Source organism: Silene latifolia, chromosome 1 (assembly GCF_048544455.1).
Source record: "Silene latifolia isolate original U9 population chromosome 1, ASM4854445v1, whole genome shotgun sequence".
Classification (NCBI taxonomy): domain Eukaryota; kingdom Viridiplantae; phylum Streptophyta; class Magnoliopsida; order Caryophyllales; family Caryophyllaceae; genus Silene; species Silene latifolia.
The window spans coordinates 64,282,304-64,299,052 of record NC_133526.1 but is presented as its reverse complement, the minus strand read 5'-3'; the positions used below and the strand labels follow the sequence as shown (position 1 = coordinate 64,299,052).

The window sequence follows — 16,749 nt, the reverse complement described above, 5'->3', positions numbered from 1 at the left end:
TGTAAGGACATTATTCTTCTTCTTTTATATTATTGTTTGCATGCATAAGATCCGTTTTAATTTTATGACAAATTATTTTAGACATATATGAGTATGTTAAAATGTATATGAATCATCTTTTCCTTCATGTATGAAGGTTGATTTTGATAACTTTGGCTTTGGGTGTAAAAGGGTCTTTGAGCTTGATTTCTCATTCGAGGTGGGGTATATGTTGGTTGAGGGTTTTGAACATTTTGGCTTTTGTATGAAAGATTGGGATGGAATTTGGTATTCTCATTGTAATAGTTGGAATAAGGGGTGCCACTCTTGTATGCTTGGAAAGCATTCACTTGTTCACTTGTTCCCCTACATTCACTTTGGTCATGTCCCAAAGTTCCACAACTCTCACATACTCCACATGGAATTGAGGATGATGCCACCATAGCATTAACATATTGTTTGGGTGATTTGGAAGCTTCATCTAGCTTATCCATGGCCTTCTCAAACTTCAAATTGATGGTGTCAATATGAGCACTTAGTTGAGCACCCAATTGAGTGATGGAATCTACCTCATGCTTTCCTCCTCTAGTAGCCTTCTGAGGCCAACTATATTGTGAATTATGAACCGCCATCCCTTCAATTTTGGCCCATGTTTGATTGTCATCAACTTCGGTAAACATACCATTGGATCCCATATTGAGAATGTTGCGGGAGTCTTCATATAGACCATTCCTAAATTGTTGCACAATGAACCACTCGCTAAGTCCATGGTGTGGACAAGAATGACAAGTGTCCTTAAATATCTCTCATGCTTCATACAATGATTCCTCATCCCTTTGTTTGAACCCGGTGATTTGGGCTCTCAACATGTTAGTCTTCTCCGGAGGATAGAATTTCTTATAGAAAGCAAGTGCCAAGTTCTTCCATGAGTCAATACCAAGAGTAGTCTTGTCTAGACTTTTCAACTATTGCTTTGCGGTACCAATCAAAGAAAAAGGAAATAAGACCCATCGGATTTTGTCTTGAGTAACTCCGGTTTGAGAAATCGCATCACAATAATCACAAAAAGTCTTCATATGTAAGTGAGGGTCTTCACTAGGCATCCCTCCAAATTGACTTCTCTCAACTAGTTGTATGAATGCGGATTTCGCAATGAAATTACCGGTTAAATGTGGTGGTGTAGGAGTACCATTTGGTAGGTTCTCCTTGGTTGGTACGGAATGTGATGAGAATTTAAGCATTGTGGGTTGATTTTGTGGTGGGTTTTGTATTGGGTTGTCCTCTCCTTCTCTTGCAAAAGGGTTGGTAAACTCAATGTTATTTGGTTGAATGTCCACAATCTCTCCAATACCTCTTAAAGTACCTCTAGCGAGTCTTCTATTGTTGGTTAAGGTTCTTTCAATTTCAAGATCAATGGGTAACAAGTTACCTTGTGATCTCCTAGAAATGCAAAATATCAAACAACTCGAAAACAATTAGAACAACCTTAAGGAGATTGACTTCCCCAAGGTAAAGAAAGACACAACTAAAAATAATTAATGAAAATCAAATCAAGTTAACACCGTCCCCGGCAACGGCACCATTTTTGGCTCGGATTTAACTTGTCGTCAAAACCTACCAACCAAAACAATATTTATAACTTGTGGGAAAGTAAAGCTCGGAACCACGGGACAGGTATTGATGTAGGATTTTTAATTGCAAATGGTTGTGTCTTAGGGTGTCATAATTTGGGTTGAGATTGGAGATCAACTAAACTAATCAACAATATAAAAGTAAAGTGATAAAAACAAGCAAAAGATGAATTAAAAGGAGATGTAAAAAATTGATTAAAAGCACTAGGGTGTCATGGGGTTCATAGGGGATTCATGGGATTTGATCATACAAACATGCTCTCTACTAGATGCAAGCACTTATTGTTGTGATGGGATCGAGTTGGTGTATAAGCTTATAATCCCTAAGAAGGTTTGGGTCCCAGAGCCGAATCGATTAGATTGTACAACACCTACAAGTCGACTTAGTCCTTGCTATTCAACTATATGCATGGTCTAATGAGACTCGAGTTGGTGTATAAGCTTACAAGTCTCATTGAAAATATAGGTGATGGGTAAAAAATGCAAGGATTCATAGGCTCGCATTTCATCAAACATAACATATGCATAAGTTGAAATCACAACAAGCAAGCAAATTAATTATGAAAACATATTAGATTAAGCATGAATCAATCCCCATGTTGGTTTCCCCTAATTCCCCATTAACCCTAGTTAAGGAAACTACTCACTCATTATCAAGTTTAACATGTTAATAAGGTTGTCAACCATACTAACAAGGCAAAACATGATGAATAAATGAAAGTGATTAACAATAATTAAACAAGGTTAAGAGAGAATTATACCTATGAAGATGATTCCAAATAATAGAGCAAAGAATAATAAAAGTACTTGATGATTGATGGAAGGTTGTCAATCCTCCAAATAAACCCAAATAATCTTCTAATTACCCAAAATAAATGACGAACAATAGAGAAATTAAGGAAATATTAAGATTGAGAATTGTATTATAACTTGATTAAGAGTTGATTATAAGATTACTACTTAATTAAGGATGGATTAAGAGAACGTTAAAGGCTGATTACAACTTGATGCTAATCTAGGTAGTACAAAGGGGTATTTATACTAGAGATTAGGTACAAGGATTAGGGTTACTAAGGGCTTAAATGACTATTAAGTCCCTAAGAAAAGTTGAGGAAATGCTCCTCTCGAAGGAAATGAGCATATCCTCGTGCTAGTCCTGCCACGATCCGTGCGTCTTGAAGTAAGGCGAGGGCTCTCTGACTTGCGATCCGAGCGGATTGCCTGGAAGACGCTCGGATCTTTGCGCTGCGGGACGCTCGTCTTGGGCACAAGACGCCCGAATGCTGATGATGGGAGACGCTCGGATCGTGTCTGATCCGCTCGGATCCCTGGGCAGTCAGCTACTCTTCTTTTCCTCCTTCACAATCCGCAAGGATCATTTCGGGGATGCAAGGATACTTTCATCATTACCCATTTCACTTTATTATTTACTTAGGCCTTCTAGTATTGTCTTCTCTTTGATGCTTGGTCATTAGATGCGATCAATTTAGCTCCATTCCGCCTCATAGATGCAAGGTTAGCACTCCTTTCCTACCAAAGGGGACAAAACCTCAAAGAATATGCAAAATGGGAAACTAAAGATAGTAAATGACCCAATTATGTGCTATAAAGCATAGGAACGAGGTTAATTCGGGGACTAAATGTGCTCAAATATGAGTCACATCATATATAATAACCCTCTTTTTAAACACGAATAAATGAACCGTCGGATATACTCAAGACGGTCTACTCGCTCGAGTACTGACAGACTAAAGTCATATGCCTCAAATTAAAAATTTATATCACTTAAATCCAAATACTAAACAGTAGTAAAGCGGAAATAAGGATCGAACCCAAAGGAATCAGATTAACAATTTATGTAAAAAATAATGTACGAAAAGCCCGTCTCTAATGTAATTAGAGTTCGTAGTAACAACGGGAGGTTTTGATTTGATTATCTAACGAACTAAAATGAAAAGCTAATGCAAATTAAGTAATAAAGATAATGACTTTCGGTGTGTCAAATAAATTGAAAGGGTCTTAGAGCCAAGCATATATCCATACTCAGTAATAATTGATCACTGTAAGACGGTTTCAATTATTAATCTTGATTACTCTATCGTGAATGACGAATTCCTATTCTCCTTACGAATAGTTAATTAAGACGAATCTCGTTCTTAATAAACCCTAACTGTTAAACAACCATAACAATCCAGTTTAGGATTTAATTCAACAGCAGCAATATAAAATAGAGAACTCGATAGAGAATAAATAATGCATACAATTCAGTTGCACTTTAGATAGTATGTGAATATATCACTTCTAACTACTAATATCAACGTATCCCTTTCAATACGAATTCTTACATGATGTTACAGATCTAAAGTTAATTAATAAAACCTATTCAATTAACCATACTAACTATAGAATGAAGAAATCGTTTACTAGTTGTACACCTAGCAATAATCAATCAACATTCATACAATTAAGAACGTTGCACACAATAATCAAGAAGAGGAATCAAAACATTCAAACTCACAATCGAAATTAGAGTGCTTCAATTGCTTGAATTCAAGAAGAAAGATTAGTTGCACATCGTCTAAAAATAACAATAATAGGGTTCTTCTCTCAAAGCTGCGTAAGTATTTTCTAAACCTGAAATAATAAGTTATATAGTCATTAGGTAAAATAACTAGATTAGGAAATAAAGTACTACTAATAACAATAACCTTCGGCACAAACCGAGTAAAATAAAGAAACAAGCACGAGTCTAATGATGTTGAATTACGCGACCAAAGCACAAATAGGTGTCAAATGCAGGTCGCCCTAGTGTCGCGCTTCGGTCGCGTCTCGGTCGCGCCTCAGTCGAATGTCAGTCGCGAATTTCGCTGCTTCCAAGCTCCTCTTCTCTTTCGTATGCGCTCATAAATAGTGCGACATATACTTGAGTTAAGCGCGCAAATCAATGTAACTTCATAGGTTTCCCGTCCTACCTATCCTCGGACTTGGACTCCGTCTTTGACACACAAAACCGACCCACAAGCTCTTCTTCATCGTTTCCAAGCGTCATCTTCAATTTTGGGATCCACGTTCCGCCATTATTAATTCAACTAGGCATAGGTTTCTCAAATCCCATTACAAACTCTATCAAATAACTAAAGAACAAGTGTAAACGGTAGTTACATGATATAAGTTACAAAGTACCACTTTTGATACTTGAACTTCACCAATTCGACCCTCTTAATTCATACTAAAACCGTCTCATCAAGTACAAGAGACTCACTCGACCGGATGGCCACTACTCTGCCGAGTATCCATCGTACTCGGTCAAGTCAGCACAGGTCAGAACCAGGTCTCCGCTTCAACATATTCGGTTAAACCTACTCGCCCGATTACCATCAACTTGGTGGAGTACACCCTCATACTCGACTGAGTGCTGCCCTGCAAAGTACGGAGTATTGCACAAGCGTTCTTCTACCTCGAGGGTAAGGCAAGATTCTGGTGGTATAAGGAGCGGGCTCAGACGAGGGAATACTATAAGAAGGTATGCGAACCTTTGATTCCATAGATCGGTTTCAAAGAGGAGTTGAGAGATGAGTTTATTACGGAGCATATGAGAAGTAAATTAAGGGCGGAGTTTGACACTTTTAAGATGATTGATGAGATGACGGTGGAGGAGTACTTTGCTAGGTTTAATTAGTTGTCGACCTACGTAGGGGAGTTACAACTGAGTCAACCTATCTTGGCTGTGCTATTCGAGAAAGGGTTGACATTGGCAATCCTAGAGAAGCTGATGGCTGGAGTGTTAACAGATCTGAAGAAAGTATATACTAGAGCTAGACCTGCTGAGATATTGGTGAGCATGGCCAAGGAAATGAAAGAGAAAGTGGTTGAAGAGAGAAAGGCCGAGAGTGAGGGTGGTGGTCACACGGGTGTTAAGAAGGCTAACTACACTCAAACTAGATCTTATTCTGCAGGATCGCGTTACGGAGGTGGATCGAAATACGGGAGTAGATTGTGTTGGAGTATGTGTCCTCGACAATAATGCGATCACATGTTTAAATCTCATAGTAAGAATACATGAGGGAAAATAATATTTTATTGTCAACTGATCCATATTAATCGGTAATGATTGGCTGACTAGAGTTTGACATTACTGTCGTATAACGGTGGTGATCAGTTGATCCCTTAAGGTCATACCTCTAGGGAAACATTCTTAATTGATTAATGAATTAATTGTATGCTGATACAAGTTAATTAATTCCTTAAAAATTGACAAAATGATTTTGTGAGAGAGAATTCGTATCTTATTGTAATTCGATTAAATAAGGTTCGTACTAAGTAATTAAATTGTTTTATTACTTTTGATTTATTATTGTTTATGAAACAATTAAAATAAGAATGAATGGTTTATTATAAATACAAGTAGTTGTGATTTATAATTCTATGAGCCATTTTAAGTAATTGTAATTGTGAATTACTAAGTAATTTTTGTATGTGATTTATTTTTTATATATAATAATTTTTAATAAGTTAAAAATGCATTATTAAAACAACATGTCTAGTAACATGTCCAATATGTCACACTATACAAAATTGAAAATTGAAAAACTTAAAATGGACCATATTAAATCCATTGTGCCGTGTAAATGGAGGGTGTAAGGGTTGGTTGTGCTTTATTCATTTAATTAGTGGAAGACACAATCATGCCCTACTAATCATAGGCTTGCATGCCTACATCTTGAGAAGAACAAACTTGAAAAAGTATTGGGCACTCTTCCCTTATGCTACCCGGCCACCCATAGAGAATAAGGGAGTTTTTCTCTTCTTATTCCATCATTCATTCTTATATAAAATTATCACATTGATAATCACTACTCTCTCATGGTTGTTGAAAAACTTAAGAAGAAAACTCACAAAATCTCAAATATTATTATATCATTACTAGAAGTAGTAACCAAATAATATTAAGTTATTTTTATAGGATTCTTATACTAATTCTAGTACAAAAATTAGTATAGGATTTAAGAGTGATTTCCTTGGTACAATCCTTAAGGAGTAGATCCCATCATTGGATCTAGGGTTTTCTTGGGCACTTGGATTTTTCTTAAAGAAGACTAATTTGGTAGGAGACCAATTAGATAAACCATTTCAACCCTCAATGTAAGATTAATCGATTTCTTCTTACTTCGTATCATTTTGTTATGCATGCATAAGATCTAGATTAGTTTATGACTAAACTGAAGGATATGTAGATCTTTATACATACTAACATACTCATATATGTTTAAATTAATTTGTCATAAAATTAAAGGTGGAACTTATGCATGCAAACTAATAAAAGAAATGAGAAAGGAACATTATTCTTACAATGGGTATTTCGGTTTTATGGGCACAAAAGAAATCTCCTTTTCTTTTGTTCTTGAGCTTTCCTTTAATGGAAGAAACAAGATCCAAGTATAGGATCTCTCCTTAGGAATAATACTCAAAGCTAACTCTTAATCTAATTAATATTATATGAGCTAGTACAATATTAATCTTGTGAAAAATTGAACCAAAAATGTTTGGTTTTGGCTCCTAAAACCGGGTAGGAGAAGAGGAGAGGAAGAAGAATTATTTTTGTCTCTCTAAAAATAATTATATGAAGTGAATGAATAATAATCTTTTTTTTTACCCATTCATATGGTGAATGATAAAATAAAATAAGCAAAAGAACCCTTGTTCTTTCCAAGGGAAAACCGGGTAGGGTGGAGGGGAATGGCCAATGCATGGTCTTTGTGCTCTTACACAAAAGACACTAGGTATGCATGCCTAAAATTAGAGTAATAATAATGAATTCCACTAATCTTAATTAACACAATACAATTTGTTACTCACACCCATATTTCGGTCCATTTGAAGATAAAATGGAATCCATTTTATTTTTGTCAAATGTAAATATGTCACATGTCATATGTAACATAAATTTGTTATGTATTTTTAACATATTAAAAATTAACGTATTAATAAAAATACGTCATAAACAAAATCGACTTAGTAATTCACAATTACTTGTGCCAAAATATTTTACCAATTTATAAATCATATTTATAATAATTCATTCAAATCCAATTGTTTCTTTAAACAATAATTTCATCCGAGTAATGATACAATTTGATTACTCAGACCGTATCTCATTTAATCACATTTCAATTTGATACGTAAATTTTACTTCCAAAATCGTCCGTCAATTTTTCAAGTAATTTAATTATCTCGTAACATTATACGATTAATTAAATGATCAATTAAGAGTGTTGCCCTATAGGTATGACCTAGGGGTCAATCGATCACCACCGTCACACGACAAGTAATGTCAAACTCTAGTCAGCCAATCATTACCGATATATGTTGACCAGTTGACAGTATAAATACTTCCCAATTGCATTCTTTAAAATGAGATTTAATAATGATATTTAAATCATGTAATCGCACTATTGTTGAGGACACATTTCCCAACATAAACTAATATATATATATAGTTATTAGAAGTATCTAATAAGAGGTTAATGAATCTTTCAATTGGTATTAGAGCAAATGGTTGTTGCATGCATAATCGGTCATTGTTTTTCCGAGTTAATAAGTTAACATATAAAACTAGAAATTTGTGATTTATGATGATAAAGGCCATGAAATTTTTGCATGATAAACATTATGGTCCTAAATTGATTTTAGGTCATTTTTGAAGATTTATGGTATTTTATTGCTCTTTAATATGTTTTTAATATTTTCATTACATTTTATTGAATAAAATGACACCTAAAATACTAAAATTAGTTAGACTATGATTCTGACCTTGAAATTTTTACACGACCTCGCATGTATATTTTACACATTGTATGTAAAATTTCGTATAAAATAGTTTTATATTGCATTATTTATGATTTTTACATGATAAAAATTGATTAAATAGAGGTATTTTGGTTAAAAATGGTTAGACTTCGTTTATGCCCATGAAATTTTAGTATGTTGTCACATGCAATATTTAAACACTGTATGTAAATTTTGAGATAATGTGGTTTCATTTGCATAATTTATGATTTTTAGATGTAAAAATCACATAAATAGTGACTATTTTAGCAAAAATAGCTAAAATGAATTTTATGGCACGAAATTTTTTTCCAAAGTTTTATATATGATATGAACATCAGATCTAAAGTTGCATGTCAAATTTCGTTTGATTTGGATGTTTATTGATTTTTATATTGTAAAATTGATAAATAGCAACTTTAAATAGTCATAATTGTAAATTCGATTTTTAGACCTAAAAATTTGTCTTTTTCAGGTTATAGAATCCTATTTAGAATATTCAAAATTTTAATTTTGATTTATTGCATAATTTTATGTTTAATTTAGAATTAAAGAGTTAAAATTATGTATTACGCGATTTATTTGTGAAATAAATTAAAATATTCTATAAGCAAGTTTTATTAAAATTTTGGAATGTTGGGAATTTTCCAGAATATAAAAAATTATGATTTTGAATTTTTCGAATTTTAATGACTTATTAAGAATTATTTCTTTATTATTATGAATAAAAGGTGTTTAAAGAGCAATAGAATAATATCAAGTTGAATTATTGTCAAATATTTAGTGAAGACTAAATTTTTGAGTCCTAAGAAGGTTGGGGTAATTAACTTGGACATAGATTTGATTTATGTAATATTGTGTGATTTTAATAAGTTAATAGTCACAATTATCCATAAAACCGGACCGAATATACGATATTAGCTTAAAAAGGGCGATTTGGCACGTCACATGGCATGTTTCATACATATATTAATGCTGCATTTTTATTATGATTGTCATATTTTAATTTATATATAATTTTGAATTATGTAATTTGTACTTAGTATGGCCTTAATTTTTTAATTGATATTTCCCGAAATGAATGAGGATATCGATTCGTTTGTAATTTATGTGATCTCGTCTCACTTTTATTTTATTTTGTTTTTCTATTTATAATGTATAAAGTAGAAAAGCTATGTTATTTTTTTTATCTCGGAGATCCTTGAAGACGGTGCCATTCGGAAAGGCGTTCCGACAAAGACGGTGTTGCCTTGGAGTGCGTGCCATATGAAGTTCAAGGGACCAATGGAGTTGGTTTCCGAATTTGTAAATAGTTTATTGGATTTACTATTTTAGGAAGGCCATACTAGGATTTTATTCTTTTGCTTTGCATTTGTTTTATATGTTTGCATGCATAGCCCACTACAACGAAAACGCGGCATAGTGACGGGCATACCGACGGAAAAAACAAGCCGTCAGAAAACTCGGATACTGACGAATATTTGACGGAATTTCCGTCGGTACAAATTCCTGACGGATTTCCCGTCAGGAGTAATTGGCGCGTTGACAAAGTCAATGGCGCTAAAAAACATGTGACGGATATCCGTCAGTATTTCCAAAAAACTGACGGAATTTCCGTCATTGGCTTTCACACCCAACAGTGCATGACAGCTGTGAGGCATTTGGCATATCTGACGGATATTCCGTCAGTAAATCATAAAAACTGACGGAATTTCCGTCACATGTGTTATTTTTTTGAAAACAGGTGTGTGAAAACCTGTCACAATAATTGACCCAGTGTTGGAAATTCCGTCAGGATTTTGAAAAAACTGACGGAAATTCCATCAGTAGTCCAAATTATGTGACGTGTAAAATTTATGCATTATTGGTCTGATAAAGTAGGCCTATGACGGAATTTCCGTCAGTTTTTTGGAAATACTGACGGAATTTCCGTCAGGAATCCTATTTAACTGACGGGATTTCCGTCAGACGTTCCTTTTATCTCAAACACGGGATCAATCCCTTCAACACTTAACCAATTTTCCCCCAAATTAAAAATCGTCAAACCCTAACACCACCACCTTAAAACCCGACACCACCACCACCCTCCTCTACTTCCGGCGCCACCACCATCACCACCAACATCACCACGCCGTCGCCATCACTATAAGGTAATTTTACTTGTTTTTCTTCTTTTCTCCTTTCTCTTTTTCCTTTTTCCTTTTCTTGTTTTTAATTTATTTTTTTTCATAGCCACCCCGCCTCCTCGTGCCGTCACCTTTCTTATTTCTCATCCTTCCTTTTCATTTTTTTTCTTTGTGGAGCTAATTAGGTATTTCTCCTTTTAATTTTTTTTGTTTAATTATCTTAATTGATTTAGAATATTAGTTATTGTTTTAATTATTGTTGAATTATTGGTGATGTTGATGCATATTGACTTAGGATAGAAGCCAATTTTGTTTAAATGTATGTTGTTATATTTTAATGTATGCATCTAATTTTATTGTTAAAAATTAGAATTATTGTTAATAATATTTTTTTAAATTGGAATTTTTGTTAATTAGATTATTGTTAAATTTTGTGAAATGTTAATGTTTTTAAAATGATAATTAGACTAGATATGTAAAATGAAAAATTATTCATGTTAGTTTTTGTTAATTGAAAATAAAAGTGGTCATTGTTGTATGTTTTTTTTAATATTGTTAAAATTATTGTTCATATTGACCTAGTACCCGTTCAAAAATTACTCACTGGGAGTAATTTTTGAATAGTCCCCGTTTTGGGACTGTCTTTGTACGTTTTAAGGCACTTAGGTAGTAAACATGTGCTTGTGATTTGTTAATGAGGAAAGAGTTTGGTGACAATTCCTTTAATGTTCTCTAAATGCATATGTAGAGTAATTATTTATTCTACATTGTGTATTTGGAGAACGGATGGGAATTGCTGCCGAATTTTTTTCCTCATTAATTAATCACAAGTACATGTTTGCTAGTGTGTTGAAACGTACATTGATGGGTTTAGGTTGGAGTGATAAGGACCCAATTCAAAGAAATACAATATTAATATTGGTTAAAATATTAAATTATTGTGTAATTTTCTTGATTTTGATTGTTGTTAGGTTATTATCTTTTTTAATGACATATATAAATGTGTAGATACATAATAACATGAAAAGATTAGAACGGCAGTGGATGTATGAAAGATTAGACGAAAAAAAGAAACACAAGAAAGCATTTGCAGAGGGGGTGAAAGAGTTTATTAAATTCGCGGAAGAAAGTAGTGAGTACAAGAATTTAGGTGAAATGAGGTGTCCGTGTAAGAAATGCAAAAACCTAGGTTTTAAAAGGAAAGCAGATGTTCAAATTCATCTTTGGTCGAATGGTTTCGCCAATAATTATTATGTATGGACATATCACGGTGAGAAACTACCTAGTACAAATGCTAGTGAGAATCCTTACCGTGAGTTCGTGAAAAATGCATTGCGTGATACTGTTGACCAAATTTTGGAGGATCGACTTAATCATGATGACCTTAACGATGAAGAAGTGCGTTATGAAACCCCGAACCCCCATGTTTCTTCGTTCTTTAAAATGTTAGAGCAAGCCGAACAGCCGGTGTTTGAGGGAAGTGATATGAGTTTGTTTGCAATTTGCTAGGTTGTTATCACTCAAATGTGAGAACAACATATCTCTTAGATGCGCTAATGGTTTTGTGTCGTTCGTTGGTGACATAATTCCAAAGGAAAATCAAATGGCGCGCAATTTTAATGAGATTAAAAAAGTTCTGAAGGGACTCCAACTACCCCATGAAAAGATTGATGCATGTCTCAATGGATGCATGCTTTTCTGGGAGAAAAATTCTAATCTTGAAGAATGTACAAATTGTCGTGCATCTCGGTATAAAGGTAAAAAGAATTCAAGTGGGAGGCGAATTCCATGTAAACCAGTATCTTATTTCCCGCTTGCGCCAAGGTTACAACGACTATATGCAACCAAGCACATAACAGGTGAGATGAGTTGGCACTACAAAAACTCTCGATTAAGAGAAAGGGGGACAATGCACTACTACAATTATTCTCAACGAGGACGGTTCAAAACCGTCCTTAACTGTTAATCCAACCGTCCTAAATTCACCCGTCCTCGTTGCCTAAGAGGACGGTTAACTCTAAGTCAAACCGTCTTGTTTGGTGGTTAAAAGCAGGACGGTTGTTTATCTGAACCGTCTTCTTTGTATTTTCTAAGAGGACGGTTGCTAATCTGAACCGTCTTGTTTTTGATATATGGCTCGCACAATTTTTGTGCCAACTTTATGACGCTTTATCAAGGAACCGTCTTCTACACATTTTTGCGCCAATTTATTTTTGCGCCAATTTTTGAAATCATATTCGCGCCAATTTTTCAAATCAAATTCACGCAAATTTTTCAAATCAATTTTACGCCAATTTACGAATATACCCTGCACAATATTGGCACACATCCATTCGCTTTCACACAACCAAATTTTTGAAAAGAAAATTATTTTATTATTCATACCGTATACGACAATAGTCGTATAGCTTAAATATTATATCTGGCTACATTTCCAAAAATCCAGCAAATATTCTTACAATTATACTCTAAAACCCAACCAATCAAAACCCAAAAAGTTTGAAGCTCCAAATAACAAGTTATTGACAATTTTGAACACAAGCACTAACACAAGTTTCTCCATCCACAAACCATCACATAAACTATCCGATCAGCCTAATTACTTTAGACGTTGCCATCAAATACTTCCGCCTTAAAATTCAATGCATATTTAGCCCAAATTTCCCGCACCTCATCAGTTTGCTCAACCGAGTATGTCTTCGGAGCTCTAATCATGAACTGCATACAAAGTAACCAAAATAACACAATTACAATTATTTACATACCAACATGTTTAGTTTATGTAAAATGAAGTAAATATTAAAACAAAATAAACAAATGAAAAGACGTACATTTGGAATAATATTAATATATCGTCCTCTGATAATCTCCAACATATATCGGCAGACATAATATCCACATAAGACGGTCCCAAAAGGCTGTGTAGGACACTAAAATCAAAATCACGTCAACTCCACAACGTATATAGAATAATCCCCAAAGCATTAAAACATAAACTATATAATCATGTCAACTACAACGTAATGAAATCATACTTCATACATTGGTTTTAGCTTATTTAGGCTTAATTATAGTAAAAACCAATGAGTCACACACTACTATCACATAGACCGGCTTGTGTGGGCTGAAAATTGTAGTAAATAATACGGCAAAAGGACTTATACACTACTATCATACCTGACTTAAATTTTTTTGGCAGAAATCTAGATGATCACAAGTTACCAAAGAAAACTAACAATGGTACAAGAACAAGACAATTCAGTTGGACCAACAAATGAACACATGGTAGATTCTTGATTGGACCAACAAATGAACAAAAGAACTTTCTTTTTCTCTTATTAATGAGAATATTGACCTCGTCTTACATACAAAAAAATAAAACAGTCAAAAAAGAGATAAAAGCACTATTAGTTGAAGGTACCTTTATTATTTTCCATTCAAGTTGTTTTTCTTGGTGACACCCGGAAAGTGGATCCATAGAGTTTAGCTTCGTAATTGCCCTGTGTTAAATATACGTAATAGACTTAGCTTAATTATATTTATTCTACTAAAACAAATGTAGATTTATGAAATAATTGCAATTTCTTAAATCGTATACATCTTTGAGCTTACATATTAATTGTATCCTTCAAAAATTTACGAGGCTCTAGAGTTCAAATTTGGATCACACCAATATACTACACTATCCTTCGGATTAATGGCAGCCAACATCCAATGATTACTACCATTTATAAAATAAAACAATCAGCATCGCGTATTAATAAATGGATTAATTGACGGGAATAATCCAAGCTTTCATTAATCTCATAATAATCCGACCTTTTAGCACTGTCTTCTTTAAATGCACCCAAAGACAGGTCACCGGTTGAACTGGTTGCCCAAGTCACTAATCATTCATTTTTCTCTTTATTTGTCTTTCTATTAGTCTGTTACAACTTACAAGTCACACTCCCACTCTCTCATTCTCTCCTGTTAGACCAAGTTCCTATGTCCGAGACTTGACTCTCCTCTTCCCAAGCAAATCAATCATTCCATTATATCTTTTCCATTCACCCCCATGTACCAGATTAAAACTTTCGGCCGTGTGTCTTCAAGCTTCCTATTATTTGTGACCATTATGATTTCTCCTGGGCTTACATTTTCCACCACAATACCACATACTATTGAACTTGTTAGTATTTGCAGCCAATGGGGTAGGAAGTTATAGTATGGATGGAGGATGTAGTTTGTTTGCTACATAAACAAATTCACCAAAGAAAGTAAATTCCCATATACAGAGCAAACTTTAATGAAATTAACCCAAGAAAAAGTAATTGGTCAATTATTCCCGTCAATTAATCCTTAATAAATAGCATTGAATAATATAATTAACAGTAGTATGAAGAAAAAGTACATACCCTTCAAAATACGGAGCAAAAACAAGCTTTCGACCACTTTCACAACCCGTACATGTCATGGCCTTAACAATATAGTCTGACCGATTATCTTCATTTTCAAAACTAGCGAACTTGGACAATAATGTGGGGCACAAGAATCCATATGAATTTGTACATTGCATACTCTGTACCAGTTCAGTTAAATACCTACCACCAAAAAAAGGTAATTGGTCGATTCAGCGTATATTAATGGTTATATGGTTTAAAAATGCAGCATAGAAGCGATATTTGCTAGAAAACTATCTGCTTTACACACTTATGCACACAGTTTTATATACTAGTGGATACAAGCATATTTACGGAAGGACTAGGACAGAATGATTGTTGCGCTTGTGGGATGACCGGCTGGCTGGGATGCTTTGGCTATGGGCCTCTCGTAATATATAGAGCTTAGTTGTGTACTCTATGTAACTATTAAAGCGTACTAACTAATTTTTTAAAAAAAAAATAAGAAAATTGTATAAAACATTTTCGAAGATTAAAAATCAAACCTGATGAATACAACAATGTGAGAGGCACTTATCTCTTCTTCGTCACACCAATGAATAAGGTCTTCATAGGTAAGCATGCATTTCTGTTCTTGGTGTAGTATATGCTCTTCTATATCCACGTTGATCATCGTTGCACTTGTCTTTAACACACGAGCCTCAATCATTAACTTCTTTAACGACATGGTTCTCCATTTTTGCCTGAACTCGGGACTAACTTTTACGCCAAGAAAATAGGCTGATGTTGGGTCTAAAGGCTTAGACCTTGGTTGTGTAGAATTGGTTGATAAGGAAGGGTGGTTTATGTGCTTTAGGGTATAAGGAAGGGTTTCGTGTATATGCGTAGTGTTTGAATATGCAGAGGTATAGGATTGGGATTTTGGATATGTATTAAAATACAAGAAGACGGTCGTGTATTATAACCGTCTTGTATTTTAATAAGAAGACGGTTTTATTGACCAACCGTCCTTGTTACTTTTACAACGAGGACGGTTGTCTCTATTAACCGTCCTAAGTATGTATTCACTAATGGCGCCAAATTTTTTGACTGATATAAGACGGTTTCGTGTCCAACCGTACTCTAAGGGGCGTCCTCTTTGAGTATAATTGTAGTAGTGATGGCACATCCAAGTGATGGAGAAGCGTGGAAGCATTTCGATAGAGAGCATCCAGATTTTGGAAGTGAACCCCGGAATGTTAGGCTAGGTTTGTGTACGGATGGATTTCAACCTTTTGGGCAGTTCGGGACGAAATACTCTTGTTGGCCCGTGATTGTGACTCCGTACAACTTACCTCCTTAGTTATGCATGAGGAGACAATTTCTTTTCTTATCTGTGCTAGTTCCCGGTCCTAAGAACCCTAAGTCAAATTTAGATGTTTTCCTCCAACCATTGATCAAAGAGTTGAAACAACTTTGGGAAACCGGCGTGCACACCTACGATGTCTCTAAGAAACAAAATTTTCAATTAAAGGCTGCATTAATGTGGACAATCAACGATTTCCCGGCATATGGCATGCTTTCTGGTTGGTCCACAAGTGGATATCGTGCCTGCCCTTATTGTCCAGAAAATGATCATAGATCTTTTTGGCTTAGAAATAGCAAAAAGGTTTGTTGGTTTGATTGTCACCGTGAGTTCTTAAGATCTGACCATCCTTTCCGCGACAATTGTATGCATTTTCTTAGAAACAGAAGAACTGAGAATCGCATAGCCGCATCGAAACTAACGGGGTATGAAGTGTGGGATTCCGTAAAAGATTTGCCAAA

General features: G+C 34.5%; 1 long non-coding RNA gene and 1 other non-coding gene across 2 annotated transcripts; one reads left to right on the top strand and one right to left on the bottom strand.

Moving 5' to 3' along the window:
• Positions 1–741: 741 nt before the first annotated feature.
• Positions 742–848, top strand: LOC141621840 (small nucleolar RNA R71). The gene has a single exon (XR_012532728.1). It is a non-coding gene; the product is annotated as a small nucleolar RNA R71 (small nucleolar RNA).
• Positions 849–12,966: 12,118 nt separating this feature from the next.
• LOC141591022 (uncharacterized) lies at positions 12,967–13,480 on the bottom strand. Its single transcript, XR_012520621.1, has 2 exons — positions 13,393–13,480; positions 12,967–13,279 (listed from the first exon to the last, which is right to left on the bottom strand). It is a non-coding gene; the product is annotated as an uncharacterized LOC141591022 (long non-coding RNA).
• Positions 13,481–16,749: the final 3,269 nt, after the last annotated feature.